General features: G+C 40.6%; 1 pseudogene; it reads right to left on the reverse strand.

The window, feature by feature from the left end:
- LOC119859013 overlaps nt 1-8,906 on the reverse strand; it is a 37,062-nt pseudogene extending 28,156 nt beyond the window's left edge.
- Between the last annotated feature and the right edge of the window lie 2,568 nt (nt 8,907-11,474).

An 11,474-nucleotide genomic window follows, 5' to 3' on the forward strand; every position in this document is an offset into this window, starting at 1 on the left:
CCCCCAGTGCAAACCTTAGAATAGCCTTGAGCCTCTGTAACTTACGCTCTGCATTCTGAGGCTTCCTATGGACCATGGGTAGCAGAGAACAGGTATAGTGTTGTGTGACCCAGTGTCCGAGAAACACCATGGGCTGTGAGTTGGGGCTGGTTTAGAATCCCTTCCCCAGTCAGGAAGGCCCTCCCATTGGGGGGGGGTATTCTCAGGGGCTATTTGATCCCATTTAAGGCCTTTTTACACTGATAGGGGGCCATAAAGGAGGCTTGTGTTGACTGAAAATCGGGCCCAGTAAATCTGTTTAGTTTCTTAGCTGCCAGAATTATGCCCAAATGTTTCTTTTAAACGTAGTAGTTCTTCCAATCGGAAGAGGTGTATCTGACCACAATGCTAACCTTGGAACGCTTTATTTAATTTCAAAAACCCAGCATGAGGTCATCTAGAGTAGAAGATTCCCTACACAGCAAGATACCAGAGGTACCAGCACATGTTCTCAGGAGCACAGTAAAAAGTGAAGCATGAGCCACCTGGGTGCGTTGGCTACCATCAGCATAAAGACAGGTTTCATAGTAGCAGCCGTGTAGGTCTGTATTCGCAAAAAGAAAAGGAAACTTGTGGCACCTTAGAGACTAACAAATTTATTAGCGCATAAGCTTTCGATGAAGTGAGCTGTAGCTCACGAAAGCTTATGCTCTAATAAATTTGTTAGTCTCTAAGGTGCCACAAGTACTCCTTTTCCATCAGCATAAAGTTGCAGTTTTTTGCACTTTATTGTTGCTAAAAAGTCCCAGATCCCATCATCCCCTGGTAGGGGAAAGTTGGGCTCTGAATTTCCCAGGTTAGGGCAATTTCCACATCTGATTTGCCTTCAATGACATACAGAAATGTAGTTTTTCAAACATTTTTTTGACAATAGTTCATGCTTGTTTTTAAGAGCTACAGCTTCCCCCTTCTTCTTCACCGTTTCTTTCAAGCTCTGGATTCTGAAGATAAGAGTAAGGACTTCGGTTGATTTGGCTATTTCTACCAAACCTTTATTGATAAAAAGTCTTCCTTTTTTCATATTCTGTTGTCTATATCAATGCTCTGAAAAGCAGAAAGGCAAGGAAATTCAGTACAGTAACCGTGAAGAAGTGCTACATAGAAAGCAAGTTGAGTCTTCTCGGTCTAAGGACCTTACTAAAAGTCCAGACACGGAAAGATGATCATTATACCTACAATAATGATCTGCGACTATTGCTTGTTGCACTTTTTTTTTAATATACATTGATGTAGTGTTATCCTTTAGAAATTAAAAGAGCTAATATCTCAAACTACTTAACATTTTAAGTAATATTAAATCATCTCTTCATAAGAAATAGCGCCGCATTTTGTTTGCTACCCTGACCAAATTGGTCATGATAAATCTAAAACATTTCAACAAATAAGATGATGATGTCATGAAACACTAAAAACTAATCTCCCCATGACAGTTCTTCGGCTACTCCTATACTAATAATAAAAAATAACACCAAAGGTTATCCCTGCTATACATGTTTCATAAATTTTAGGGAGAAAATTTAACTGAAAACACCTACCTTTATAATCCCATTTACAAGGGCATTAAGGGATGGTTTGTTAAGTCCCTTGCTAGTTAGCAAAAAGATAGTATATTGGAAATAGCCTGCAGGTCCTGAATGGGTGTGAGTGCCACTCAGTATAATATTGTCTTGTCTGTATAGCTCCCCATATTTACTCTTCAATTTCTTGATTACCTAAAAGGAAGGAGGCAGTAATTACGGAGTGTTTTTCTATTATGCCTGAAAGGTCAGCCCTTGCATCAAGGCAGTAATAGATATGTATAATCCTGGGTTTCTTTCTTTTTTTTATTTTTCTGGTAATAGCATAGTCCTCCTTTCCCATAGCCATCCGCCTACCCTCTCCCCGACACACTAATGACTGAGTAATTGGAAGTGTATCTGACCACTCAGCAAAGAACCCTTGAAGTTGTTAAATCCAGTAAATAAAGGCTGCTAAGGTTTATTTATAGCCAGTCTTATTTATTATTACAAGACATATGAAAATTATGTAGACGATTCCCATTTCTTCCCACCATTCACCCTTTCTTGACACTCTCACCAGTTTGATCTTCTAAGAATGTAAATTAGGAACATTTAATTGATGATATTCATCCCACACTAGCTCGCCGGCTACCAAGAAGGCACTACAGGCAAGAAAACAATATGCCACTGTGCTTTGGCAACCAAGTGTGCACCGCAGACAAGTATCATACATTATCCATAGGACCAGTTCTGGGTGCCTGGGACATAAGTGAGATGAAAATACTCGATTTTAACTTCTGGCTGAAACTAGACTCATCATAATTAAATTACCTGAGGTAGCATAACCTGCACTGAAACATCATCTAGAAGCCACCTATTCTGTTAGCTAAACAGAAAACAATTAAATACATTTTTGATTTACAAATTTTTATTCTAAATACATTTTCAGAATTTCTGTACACCTGTTAGCACCACTAAGTAGTAATGGAAATCATATATTACAGGGGACTGTCAGGCATGATCTGTTGCTAAGTTTTCCACTAATACAAACATAATAAAGCCCTCCTTTGTCCATCAAAGGATTGTCAGCTCTTTGGGACAAGCAGTGCCTCTTCCTACATGTTTATACAGCATCTAAAACAATGAGGCTGCAAGCCTGATTGGGGTAAGTGTGACAATATTTATTTTTATTATTGTTAATAATAATAAACTAACACAAAAAGGAAAGAGCAATGATTTTATTCACATACCTCCAGCCTAAGTCTTTGAGACACCATGCCTATGTCAGCACTAACAAACACCACTCTTTTGGAATCATCAGGCTCTGCCACAATGAAAGCTCGACTATATAGACGAGAGAGAATTCCACCAGCCAGCTGCTTTGGATTGGCATAGCCCATCTGCAGCAGAACACAGCATTAGGCCAAGCCCACTGACCAATTTATTGATACATATTTCCACTTGCATATATTTCTCCAAGCAAAATCATCACAGGACCCAAATTATAGCTAACCATTAAAAACAGAATGATATAGGTTATATATTAAGTAGGGCTGTCAAGAGATTAAAAAAATTAATTGTGATTAATTGTGCTGTTAATAATAGAATACCATTTATTTAAATATTTTGGATGTTTTATATATTTTCAAATATACTGATTTCAATTACAACACAGAATACAAAGTGTTCAGTGCTCACTTTATATTTATTTTATTACAAATATTTGCACTGTAAAAAACAAAATATATATTTTTCAATTCACCTAATACAAGGATTGTAGTGCAATCTCTTTATCATGAAAGTTGAATTTACAAAAGGTAGAATTATGTACTAAAAAACCCTGCATTCAAAAATAAAACAATGTAAAACTTTAGAGCCTACAAGTCCAATCAGTCCTACTTCTTGTTCAGCAAATTGCTCAAATAAGTTTGTTTACATTTGCAGAAGATAATGCTGCCTGCTTCTTGTTTACAATATCACCTGAAAATGAGAACAGACATTTTGCATGGCACTGTTGTAACTGGCGTTGAAAGATATTTACATGCCAGATGCACTAAAGATTCATATGTCCCTTGATGCTTTAACCGCCACTCCAGAGAACATGCATCCACGCTGATGACGTGTTCTACTTGATAACAATCCAAAGCAATGCAGACCATCGCATGTTCATTTCCATCATCTGAGTCAGATGCCACTAGCAGAAGGTTGATTTTCTTTTTGGTGGTTCGGGTTCTGTAGTTTCCACATCAGAGTGTTGCTCTTTTAAGACTTCTGAAAGCATGCTGCACACCTTGTCCCTCTCAGATTTTGGAAAGCACTTCAGATTCTTAAATCTTGGGTGGAGTGCTGTAGCTATCTTCAGAAATTGGTATCTTCTTTGCATTTTGTCAAATTTGCAGCAAAAGTGTTCTTAAAATGAACAACATGTGCTGGGTCATCATCTGAGACTGCTATAACATGAAATATATGACAGAATGCAGGTAAAACAGAGCAGGACACATACAATTCTCTCCAAAGGAGTTCAGTCACAAATTTAATTAATGCATTATTTTTTTAATGAGCATCATCAGCATGGAAGCATGCCCTCTGGAATGATAGCCAGACCATGAAGAGGCATATGAATCTTTAGCACATCTGGCGCTACACCGGCTACAACTGGTGCTGTTCTCACTTTCAGGTGACATTGTAAACAAGAAGCAGGCAGCATTATCTCCCATAAATATAACAAACTTGTTTCTCTTTGCGATTGGCTGAACAAGAAGTAGGACTGGGTGGATTTATAGGCTCCTAAAGCAGTGATTCTCAAACTTTTGTACTGGTAATCCCTTTCACATAGCAGGGCTCTGAGTGCGCCCTCCCCCTATGAATTAAAAACACATATAACCCCATTATAATGCTCAAGGGAAAGTGGGGTTTGGGGTGGAAACTGACAACTCGTGACCGCCTCCCCCACATAATAACCTCAACCTCCTGAGGGATCCTGACCCCAAGTTTGAGAACCCCTGCTCTAAAGTTTTACATTGTTTTGTTTCTGAGTGCAGTTATGTAACAAAAACTAGATTTGTAAATTGCACTTTCATAATAAAGAGATTGCACTACAGTACTTGTATGAGGTGATTGAAAAATACCTATTTCTTTTATCATTTTTACAGTGCGAATTTTTGTAATAAAAATAATAAATAGCGAGCACTGTACACTTTGTATTCTGTGTTGTAATTGTAATCAATATATTTGAAAAAGCAGAAAAATATCCAAACATATTCAATAAATTTCAATTGCTATTCTGTTGTTTAACAGTACGATTAATCGCGATTAATTTTTTTGAGTTAATCACGAGTTAACTGTGATTAATTGACAGCCCTAATATTAAGTATCCTATAACTCAGGGATCTCAACTTGAATCACCACAAGGGCCACATGAGGTCTAGTATATTGGCCCAAGTGCCGCATCACTGACACTTTTCATATAAGGTACAAAAGCCTGCCCGCCGGCCCACCCCCACTCCACCGCTGCCCTGCCCACCCTTTCCCCGAAGTCTCCACCCAACTCCCCCCCGCCCCCTTCCAACCCCTTCCCCAAATCCCTGCCCCTGCCCTGCCTCTTCTCCGCCTCCTCCCCTGAGCTGCGGCTCCCCGCTGCTCCTCCCCCCTCCCTCCTGGAAGCACTAGCTCTGCCAAACAGCTGTTTGGCGGCAGGAAGCACCTGGAGGTAGACAGAGGAGCGGGGACACAGCGCGCTGCGGGAGGGGAGCTTGGAGGGGTAAGTTAGAATAGCATACAGTAAAAAAAATATTCAATGCACATACACACCCCATGAGTATTACATTTACACAGTGATTATGTTCACCCAGTTTTCATAATACAGTTATGTAAGTTTTAAAATTAAAAAAAAATATTTTCCCTCTGATTTTTCCGGTTTCTGTCTACCAACATTGAATAAAATTATACTTGATGATTCAGTATTTAAATATCTGGGCAGCAAAAAAAAAAATCAAGCAAATTTCTGAAGAATGGTTCTTTGAGATATTCATTCTATGTAGATTGAAGACTGAAAACAAAGGGTGATCCTGCCCCATGTAATGTAAATGTAATGTAAAGTTCTATTTGTAAGAAACATAAGCAGTGCTATACAAGCTCTGGGATTTGGTACATGAAAGAATACTAAGATAACATGTTTCAACAGATACTTTATTAAGTTCCTATACATACCAAAGGGACTTCTGCAACTGGTCCAGTGCAGTCAGCTCGACCAACACCAATCAGGTAGTTTTAGGAACCATCAGCTGAAGGGATTTGAGTTAATATGAGTGAAAACATGAATGCAATGAACATATCAGAAACGAACAGACATATTTTTTCCTCACAAAACTGAACAGGAGGACACTGGATTATCAGGTAAATTTTCTGTTATTTATAACTGCTGTGTATGGTGAGGAGTCCCATTAATATATGGTTGCCAAATAGCTGTGGGATTTACCATCTTTGAACCTGATATCAAAACTACCTTCCTGTAGCATATATGGGGTTTCAGATCCCTGCATTCAGAGCAAGCACCCATGGTCCTACTTATAGGCTGAAGAAAATTCACAATCGTTGTACACTAACCTTTGAAACAAGTCTTCTCAACTCCATCAATATTCTGTTTGTGTCAGCGTAGTTCACTATTACATGCACATAGAGCTTCTGCCAGCTTTTTTAAACGGATGTTGCTGAAAAATATGTTCCAGGCCTATGTATACAGCCCAACTCACTAACCATAATGGGATAATTTCTTTTCAATGATGCTTCTTCAATATGCTAAACTTAAAGCTTGTCCTTGACAACTTCTATGATGCAGTTCTGCATTGTCAGGGCAAAACTCTTTTGAATATCAAAACTGAAAATGTGGGGAAAGTGAAAACTAAATTGAATTAACATCAAAATAAATAACTCAAAGGTTATTCTGCTGATTACATTATTCAATTTCAGTATTCATCCTCACAGAAGTGGATAGGAACCCGGTAGTTTCATAAAGACCCTAAGATAGGTAGTGGCATGGCAGTCAGTGTTTCACACTACTGACAGTTGTTTGAATCCGAAAAACAAATCACTAAACTTGTAATAAAGAAAGATGAAAAACAGACCATTAAATCCTGGACCTATTCAAAACTTAACATTTAATTCTTGGGGTCAGATCCTCACCCCCACTCCAGCTCCTCTACACCAGGTAAAAGAGCTGGAGCAGCATAAAGGGGGCCTACAAGCTCCAGAAATGCGGAGGGAGGATTTCTTGATGCAGATATTGAGGGGCAACTGCCATAAGGCTACGCCTCCAAGGCCTCCTTTGAAAAGACATGCAGGAAGGGTTGTACTCAGGGTGTGCACTGTTTATATACTGCAAAGATTTCAGGCATACAGTGGCCCCCAGGACAGCTCAAGAAGGGTGCCATAACTTATGCCCAGAGTACTATTAAATTATGCTGGAGCCCTTGTAGCCTTTGTGTAGCAATCAAGGGATGAGGAGGCTGCAAAGCCTTCTTAAAACCACATAGCACATCCTCCCTTTAGGCTCTGAGTGTGCTGCTTTGAGGTGCAAGACACAATCTCACCCTCTGTGTTGTTATCCTTCGACAGACAAGGGAGCCTCATATAGAGACTTAGTTAGAACAGATTGGACATAACAGGGTGTGTAACAGTGTGGAAGGTTCTAAGACCTTGGTCAGACAGGCAGTTACTTCTGCTTGACTCGTGTTAACCAAGTGGGTCCTAGTACCTACAACCCATGGTATACCTATGTCTATCTACTCAGACTATACAAACAATTTTTGCTCACCACAATTTGTGTATGTGCATAATTGGATGACGTATTCAGTTAATTCAAAGATTGATCTTATTATGAAAAAAATGTAGTTGTAGGAGCCTAAGTTCCCAGTGACCTATGGGCAAGACTCTTTTCATTTTATGATTATTATGACTCAATTGTTAAGCAATATATGGCAGTCAGCATGATCTAGTGCAGTGGTTTTCAACTTTTTTCTGGTGACCCAGTTGAAGAAAATTGTTGATGACCGTGACCCAATGGAGCTGGGATGAGGGGTTTGGGGTGTGAAAGGAGCTCAGGGATGGGGCAGAGGGTTGAGGTGCGGGGGTGAGGCCTGCAGGGTGGGGCCAGGAATGAGGGGTTCAAGGGTGTGGGAGGGGGCTCTGGGCTGGGGCAGAGGAGTTGGGGGTGCGGGAGGGGGTCAGGACTCTAGGCTGGGGGATGCAGGCTCTGGGTGGGGCCAGAGATGAGAGGTTTGGGGTACAGGAGGGAGCTCTGGGTTGAGGGGGTGCAGACTCTGGATTAGGGCCGGGGATGAGGGGTTTGGGTACAGGAGGGGCTCCAGGTTGTGGGGCTCAGGTGCAGCAGTTGCAGCAGGAGTGCAGAGGACAGGCTTCCTGCCTGTCCTGGCACAGCAGATGGCATTGCACCTCAGAAGCAGTCAGCAGCAGGTCCAGCTCCTAGGTGGAGGCACGAAAGCAGCTCCATGCAGCTCTCACCTGCAAGCACCGCCCCCCAACTTCCCGGCCAATGGGAGCCGGTGCATGGGTGGGGGCAGCACGTGGAGCCCCATGATTCCCCTGCCTAGGAGCCGGACCTGCTGTTGGCTGCTTCCAGGGCGCAGCACGGTGTCAGAACAGGTAGGGACGAGCCTGCCTTAGCCAGGAAGCACCGCCAATGGGACTTTCAACGGCCCGGTCGGCAGTGCTGACCAGAGCCACTGCAACCCAGAGCCTTACGTTCCACGACCCAGTACTGGGTCGCAACCCATAGTTTGAAACCCACTGGTCTAGTGGAGAGCGCACTGGATAGAAAGTCAGGCGATAAGGATTTTTTTTATTCTGTCTCTGCTGTGTAACTCTGGGCAAGTCACTCACTTTTCTGTTTCTGTTTCCTCTTCCACGTTAGTCTACATGCTGTTTACACTGTAAAATCCTGAGCGCAGGAAATCTCGCTCGCTATGTGTTTATAGTTTATATTGTGTTTTATGCACAATGGGACCAAATCCTAGCTGATGCTTCTAACTAAACATCAACATAATAGAAATAAGTATCATAAATTCACACACTTCCAGTTAGTTTGTAATAAATTCATTTTCAGCCTTTGCTCATGAAGCTTCAATCAAGGACCAGTACAACGTTCTATATCAAAACAGTTTGCATGGCATCTGACAATGGAATCAAAATACCTTAAGTAACTTGCCATTATCATCTGCAGTCCTGCTTTTTTTAGGGGCAAAGAGGAAAAATGAGAAGAATCAAAGCAATTATTGTCATCAGCGTGAAGAGGACAATGAGCACCACTTCCAGGCATGAGAAACGGGATTTGCACTTTCAACCCATTGCAGGAACAAAACTACAAAAAGAAGAAGAAGAAGAAGCTGTAAGAAATTCAAATAGAAGTCAGCACATTGACCCAGTTCAGTGTGTCCAAAGCAAGTTTAGGCCATGACCTCCGGTGTCACAGCTAACCTTCAGATCATACGAAACTCCTTCCCTTTAGGGACCTTCCTTGCTCCCTATCTAGTGCACATTTGAATAGGGAGAACAGCAGATGCAGGAGGGATCTCTTCTAACCACGTCCTGGGGTTTCCCACAAAATGTTCTTGACTTTTAAATAAAGCCCTACTGATTGGAAGCCCTTCAGTGGATGAAAATCCTCCATTCACAGAGTATCTGAGGTTAATATAGCAGCTTATACCTGACAAGCATTTCCTACAGTGCATATGTCAGAGCACCTCTGAAAACGTACAGAATTCATTGTACAAATGACATTTTTAAACTTAGCAAACACAAACTACTCAGTAGAATTGGACACAGGGCAAATTCAGTGTCATCATTCAGCAACATTTTTTCCATTTGAAAACGTCATGATTGTGATGACATTATAAAGCCCTAAATATGTTTACCCAGCTCTCCAAAACAATGCGGAGAGACCAACTGAGGCAAAATGTTCAAAAAACAGAGAGTTATAATGGAAAATATTTTGCTACTTAGCTGTTACAACATAATTTATATGATTTTTAAAGTTATCTGCTGAAATTATCAATATTGAAGATAAAATTTCCTTAGGATAAAAAATACTGCATATTATACTCTTGGTTTCACATTCTGTAGTAAAGAGTTCTCTCACCAAGTCTTTCATCCACACCATGATCTTTTATGAATATTAAATGAAAATCACCTCTACTTCATTTGTAAACTGACAGGTGAATGGGCAGCTTTCTTCCTACGCAGTGCTGAAAGAAGTGGATAGGATTTAACGAACAGTTACCCCTCAGCTACATGGTTGTTGTCTTTTCTGGGTGTGGACTTTAAAAATGTATCACGTCCTTAACTATATATTTTCCTGGGGTTGCACATGTGCCCTCAGTAATGTTTTCCTTAATGGAAAGTTTTGATTTCCCCCTGCACCTTTAACATTGTTATGCATCCTTATGCTATTTTACTATCATGCAGGCAATATATCAAACCACACAGGTGGAAGGAAGCACAATGCTAAAGCTTGTGCTGTGAATTTTTCAAGTAGACTATACAAGGACTGGTAGCACTGCCTATTATGATGGTTGCCCGACCCTTCCCTCTGTTTTTCAGTTCCTTATAACTGCCAATCTTTAAACCATCTGGGGCTGAACTTTCCATGCGGGGTTTCTGCTAAGGTTGAGTTTGTTTTGGAAAGTTTCAGCCAAAACAGGTCAGCTGTTTCCAAGAACAAATCTAGGCACTCAAAGGATAAAAGGGGATATCCTCTCATGGACCAGTAACTAGTTAAAATAGAGTTAAAATCCAAAGCTGACTGCAAAGAGTTACAAAGGTGTCTCACAAAACTATTGCCTGGCAACAAAATGGCAGACGAAATTCAATGTTGATAAATGCAAAGTAATGTACATTGGTAAACATAATCCCAACTACATATGCACTATGATGGGGTCTAAATTAGCTGTTACCACTCAAGAAAGATCTTGAGGTCACTGTGGATAGTTCTCTGAAAACATCTGCTCAATGTGCAGCAGCAGTCAAAAAGCTAACAAATGTTAGGAACCACTAGGAAAGGGGTAGATAATAAGGCAGACAATATTACAATGCCACTATATAATATGTGTTACACCCACACCTTGAATACTGCACAGTTATGGTCACCCCCCCCCCCCCATCTCAAAAAATATATTAGAATTGGAAAAATTTAGAGAAGGGCAACAAAAATGAGGAAAGGTTAAAAAGACTGGGACTGTTCAGCTTAGAAAGAGACAACTAGAGGGGTTGGGGATATGCTAGAGAGCTATGACATCATGACTGGTGTAGAGAAAGTGAATCAGGATGTGTTATTTACCCCCTGACCATGTCCCGCCTGTCTTCTATTCTCCAGATTCAACAAACAAATTTCTCTATCTTCCTCATAGCTCAGGTTTTTCTAGACCTTTAATCATTTGTTGCTCTACTCTGAACTTTCTCTAATTTATCCACATCTTTCCTGAAATGTGGCTCCCTGAACAGGACACAATACTCTAGTTGAGGCCTAATCAGTGCAGAGTAGAGAAAATAATTACTTCTCATGTCTTGCTTATAACACTCCTGCTAATACATCCCAGAATGATGCTTTTTTTTTTTTTTTTTTTTTTTGGCAACAGAGTCGCACTGTTGACTCATATTTAGCATGTGATCCACGCTGACCCCCAAATCCCTTTCTGCAGTACTCCTTTCTGGCAGTCTTTCCATTTTGTATGTGTACAACTGATTGTTCCTTCCTAAGTGCAGTACTTTGCATTTGTCCCTTATTGAATTTCATTCTATTTACTTCAGACCATTTCTCCAATTTGTCCAGATTATTTTGAATGTGTCCCTGTGCTATTATATAAGAACATAAGAATGGCCAGACTAGGTCAGACCAAAAGTCCATCTAGCCCAGTGTCCTGTCTG

This window comes from Dermochelys coriacea, chromosome 7 (assembly GCF_009764565.3).
Source record: "Dermochelys coriacea isolate rDerCor1 chromosome 7, rDerCor1.pri.v4, whole genome shotgun sequence".
Lineage (NCBI taxonomy): Eukaryota > Metazoa > Chordata > Testudines > Dermochelyidae > Dermochelys > Dermochelys coriacea.